At 41.5% G+C, this 5,444-nt stretch overlaps 1 pseudogene across 1 annotated transcript; it reads right to left on the bottom strand.

Moving 5' to 3' along the window:
• Window positions 1–279: 279 nt before the first annotated feature.
• Window positions 280–4,475, bottom strand: LOC132684240 (large ribosomal subunit protein eL15 pseudogene; annotated as a pseudogene). Its single transcript, XR_013549974.2, has 2 exons — window positions 3,235–4,475; window positions 280–884 (listed from the first exon to the last, which is right to left on the bottom strand). The product of XR_013549974.2 is annotated as a large ribosomal subunit protein eL15 pseudogene (transcript).
• Between the last annotated feature and the right edge of the window lie 969 nt (window positions 4,476–5,444).

Raw genomic sequence — 5,444 nt, 5'->3', positions numbered from 1 at the left:
TTGTGAAAAAAAAAGATAATTAAGAGGACAAGACACCGTTTTACCGGTAACATTAATACAGATTTTTTTTCTTGAAACAATGCGAAACAAAGCTAGCCTGGTGTTCTAAGATGTGCTTTTTCAGATACTCTGGTAAGAGAGAAATCACTATAACCTTGTTTAAAGTTACCCTTTATTTGAAAGAAAATTTTGAATTTAGGAAAGAAGTGGCAAACATATTTTAAAAAATATTGACTGTCATAAATTGTTTATTAGGTTAAGAATGTTAATTTACTTACATTAGCAGTAACAGTGGAGCTGGAGGGTACTGAGTCTTCTCCAAGCTGCCTCATGTGGAACTTGTGACCCTTTCCAAGGCCACGCCTCTTGGGGCCTACAGGTCAATTCTTGAATCTCCCTGTGCTTGAGAGCTAGTTTGCTGATCCAGTGAGTGTCGGGATTTCTTCTGACAGCTTTATGTAATGGATCAATGGGGATAACCTCAAAGAATTCGTACGTGGGATCTTCACCAATCCAGTAAAAATTCAGGACTCTCAGAGCCCCATGGTGGCATCCAGCTTATTCCTAGGCAAGAGTGAAGACTTGGGGCAAACTTTAGCTGGTTAACACCATGATGGACAGGCTTGCCATAGGTCGCACCTTTAGGAACTGGGCATTTGTAGTCACCGCAGTGCATGTGAATCCGATACATGACATAACCTTGCTTGGCGTTGTATCCCAGTCTGGGGGCTTTAGCACGTCAGGCTGAATGGGGTACCCTGTAGAGCGCAGAGTAACTGGCAGTACTGAGAATAATGCGCATTACATCAGACTGTGTCTTTCTCCATAGCTCCAGGATATACGTGTAAGCGCCCATCTTGGTTGACCTTTGAGTGAAATGGCTGCTGCCAGATGGAAAGGAAAAGAGCTTTCTTCCACAATCCCTTTTGGGCGCCTCTTAATTTTTTTTTTTCTAAGTACTAAATAGAATAGTTCTCAATGTTTTACCCCAAGAATCCCTTTATTATTGAAGGATCACCTAAAACTTAGTTTATTCAGGTTTTTAATCAAGAGTTTTTAATTAGCTTTTAACAAACTTGAAATCATGTATTTTCAGGAAAAATACTTTTGAAAAGCTTTTTTAAACCTATACATTTTTATTTGAGGAGGTACGTTTAATTTTTTTTATACCAAAAATAGGTGGATAAATATTATTAACTTTGCCAGGGGTTCCTGGCCTCAGGCTAGGAATTACAGAGGTCTATGTGCCAGACACTTGTATATACACATACAAAAGTGTATAGTACATGGTTGAGAATAAAAGATAAGTTGTGATGAACAATGGGTGTTGTATGTAAGTGATTAATCACTGAATTCTACTCCTGAAAACAAATTGCACTGTATATTAACTAAAATTTAAATTTAAAAAAATAACTGGAAAAAAAGATAATTAATACATAGTCTCTAACTATACAAAAGAAAATAATGCATGTCTTACATGGGATTATAAAGCAGAAAGGCACACCCAATGAGATGCAAATCACTAAACTGCAAGGGAGATTAACAAAGTGGGGTAATAGAGATAAAAAAAAATACTGGGCTCTGGAAACTAGGGAAAGGAGGTTTCACGGACGAGGAAGCAGCTAAACTAGAGGGGATTGACGATTTCAATGGGTGTGTTGCAAAGGATTCGTTAAAGCTGGAGGAAAAAAAGCACCAAGTCAGAGAAGCAGGCCATTTAAAATATGATGGAGTGCTTATTTTGGGTAAAAGAATGTCTATTGAGACTATAAAACAGAAATGAAAATGTCATCCAACTAAACCCAGAAAGAATGCAGTTCTATATTTCTCAATATCAACTTAATGTAGAATTTGGGCTGGACTACAGAAATAACAAGAGAGTAAATGTTTTCCCAAACACTAAGACTTGACATGATTTTGTTGATGTTAATTAGCCAAGGGATTGTCCTGCTGTCCACCACCCACCGCAAGAGTCCCTTGCAATCAATGCCACACTTAGCAAGAATCTTCCTTAATGGATATTGTCTCTGCCCAAAACAAACTACAGATCTTCCTCAACTTATTATGGGGTTATTTCCTGATAAGCCTATCCTATGTTGAAAATATCTTAAGTTGAAAATGCATTTAATACACTTAACCTACAGAGCACCATCACTTAGCTTGGCCTACCTTAAAAGTGCTCAGATTTGTTAGCCTACAGTGGGGCAGAATCCTCTAACACGAGCTTATTTTATAATAAAGTGTGGATTATCTCATGTAATTTATTGAATACTGTATTGTAAGTGAAAAACAGAATAGTTGTAAGTTCACCAGTTGATTGTCCCTGGGATCACATGGCTGACTGGGAGGCTGCCTAGCATCACGACAGTATCGCAATGCCTATCAGTAGCCCAGAAAAAGATCCAAATTCAAAATATGAAGTGCAGTTGCTACTGAATGTAATCGCTTCTGCACCACAGTAAAGACAAAAAAAAAAAAAAAAAAAAAAAAAATCATTAAGTCAAACGGTTGTGATCGCCTGTAAAACAAAAACAATATGAAACAAAACAAACACAAATCCAAAACAAAACTAAGAGACCATCACAGCAAGCTTTGACCCTGCATGGTTGACCTGTGCCCCAACATATTTCCTCTCCTACTCCCTCCACATTAAACACCACGCAAACAGTAAAATAAAAGTCCACATCAACCTAAAAATCTTACTGGAATACTGCTGTGTAACTAGATGTTGTCATCTTCCTCCTCCAGCTACTAAACATTCTCACTCATTAAGCTAGGGAATCATTACAATTATTATTGTTTTAGATTTCAAAGGTAGTTCAAAGCCCCAGAACAAACACAACGAAATTACATATTCTTCTTCGTCATCACTGAGGATTAATTATCCCAAGGCCTACCGTCTAAATCCCCATTTCCTGATTCTAAGACTAGTGTAATGTTCTACCTCACATCATACAATTTAACAACTGACAATATACACAAAGACATTAAAAGTCCCACAAAAGTCAAAAGTAAAACAAAAAACAAAAAACACGCAAAAACATCTGTACGTGGCATCACACAGGCTAAACTTAGCTAAAGACACAAAAATTTACTAGTTTTACTAAAACTATGGGCGTCTTAGGAAGTACTTGAGAAATTATCGGTTTACTAAAATAGGATACAAATTTTCAGGTGGGAGCAGAACACTAAAACCACGTTATACTCTGACAGAAGCCTTAGCCCTGACCATACCCCTTGCCCGGCTTCCTGCCTTGCGGTCCTTCTGGTTTCAGCTCCAACTTCAGTTGCTCTGGGAAACCTTTCTCACCCACTCGCTTCCGCTCAGCACAGCAATTAAAATACATGCCCTTCTACTCAGGCCATTTTGTCAGCTAGCTTGTTAGCCCTTTCCAAATTGTGAGCTCTGGAATGAATAAATCCCACGCCATCCGAAGGTCAGGCAGAACCCCGATTAAGAAGCAGAACGTCCGCAGCCCTTCAGGCTACACCAATCGGAGCCTCGGCGGGAGGCGGCACGTGCCCACTTCTCACGAGAGCAGATACCAGGCTCCAGCTCGCAATGCGCATGCGGAGTTGGGAATGCGGACCTGGAGACCAAAAACTACTTATCCCAGAATTCTGTGGGCATGCATCCTCCTTTTCCAGGACTATGTTTCCAAGAAAGCCCTGCAGGATCTCAGTCCGTGTTGGGAAGCTTTTCTCTCATCAGAATGCAAAAGGCAGGATTAACCCGTATGTTTCCTTATGCTGCCGAAGCTGAGACAATCCCTAGTTTTCCCGGGATGGTGTCAGCGAAGCCTCTCGTTTAGACTTGTCATAGTTTGTTAGACCATGATGTCGTTAGAAGTTCAGAGAAATCGAGATTTTGCAAGGAGAAGAAGAAGCAGGGAGACAGCTGCGCCCGACCCAGCCTTGTGCCAAGCAAGGGCAGATGGCTGAGGATGCCCAGATCTTCTTCAACTCACACTGGCCAGGATGGTGTCTTGGTCCCCAGAAGCCCTAATGTTCTGGGAGTCACACTGTGGTGGCCACCAGGCTTCAGCTCCCGAAGTCTTCGTAGGGGCAGTGGAGTCGTTACTGTTCTCAGTATCAATCTGCAGGGAAACGACCTAACGGGGCTCCAGACCTCCCTTCTCCCTTGCTCCTAATCTTCAATTCTACTGTATTTCTGCTTCAGAGACTCAACTCTGCAAGTCTGCAAGGATCCACATCCCCCACCCTGCTTCTCCCATCCCCTAGTCCCTAAATCTTCAGCCTCTACCCTCCAACAGTTTCTTACTTTCTTTCAGACCCTACAATCGCGTGCTTTTTGTTAGTATTGTGGCATCATTCATTGTTCCCTCATATTGAGAATGCCACATCTCTAGTGCCCCATTAGTGCTGAGACTCTAGGTTAGCCAGGGGCTTTCAGAAACCTGCCTGGAGAAAATAGTTCTGTATTTGGGCTTCAGTGTCCCTACTTGAAGCCCCATATGAAGCCTCTTGGATTCAGGACACAGAGAAGAGATATGTCAAGATGAATCACCTCCTACTGATGATGGCAATACCTTTCATTGGGTATGGAGACAGTTATTGCCTTAACCAGAGGGCCCAGTCAGTCAGACTTTCCTAGCCAGGAGTGTAACCTTTTCCTTCTACCCCACAGAAGAAGTAAAAACCCTAGGCCTCATTACTCCTCTCCAGGTACTTCTGGCTCGGGTCAGTTATGTGACTGTGTTTGGCAATTGCAGGAATCAAGGTCATGCTTGGGAGCTAGAAATAGAACCCGGAAGCTATTGATGCACATGGGTGGTGCTGTTACTGGGAGGTTATGAAGACATTGCTGCTCTGGGGGAGGACGCCCTTGAGAGGAAGGGGAAGTTAGAGGACCAGTTACATTTCAGTTTCACGGCTATCAATGATTCTTGTGTGATCTTGATTAGCTTACATCCTAGACCTAAATTTCCCTTTCTAGATATACGTATAAATGGTAAAGGGGCATAGAAGTGGAGGATAGTCCTCCTTGACACCTTTTCACTGCGTTAAAGGCATTCTTACCAGGCAAGAAAAGTAGATTATTTTTAGGTTCTAATCACACCACCAGAGGGCACTATCGACTGTCTGAAGAGCAATTTAGTTTACAACTTCATCAGCCCTGTTATGTTGTCATAGTTTTTACACACATTACATAGAAAAATGAAACAATGTCCCAGTAATGTCATTAATTTATTTAGCACCAACATCAGAAGGAAAACCAGTCTGTTAAACCAGAGGTTCCCAACCTTGTCTCATATTGGAATCTTTAAGAGCTACTGATGCCTGGCCCCTGTCTCCAAACATTCCGATTTCATTTTGCTAAGGGGTGCAATGTGAGCTTCGGTATTTTAAAAAGCTCCCCAGTGATTCTAATGTGCGGCAAGATTTGGGAAAGGCAGCAAGTCCTCTGCTCAGTTTTAATAAAG

The sequence above is a fragment of the Panthera onca genome, chromosome C2, assembly GCF_046562875.1.
Source record: "Panthera onca isolate mPanOnc1 chromosome C2, mPanOnc1 haplotype 2, whole genome shotgun sequence".
NCBI classification, from domain to species: domain Eukaryota; kingdom Metazoa; phylum Chordata; class Mammalia; order Carnivora; family Felidae; genus Panthera; species Panthera onca.
The sequence above is the reverse complement of the archived record's forward strand: the minus strand, read 5'-3'. Positions and strand labels throughout refer to the sequence as shown.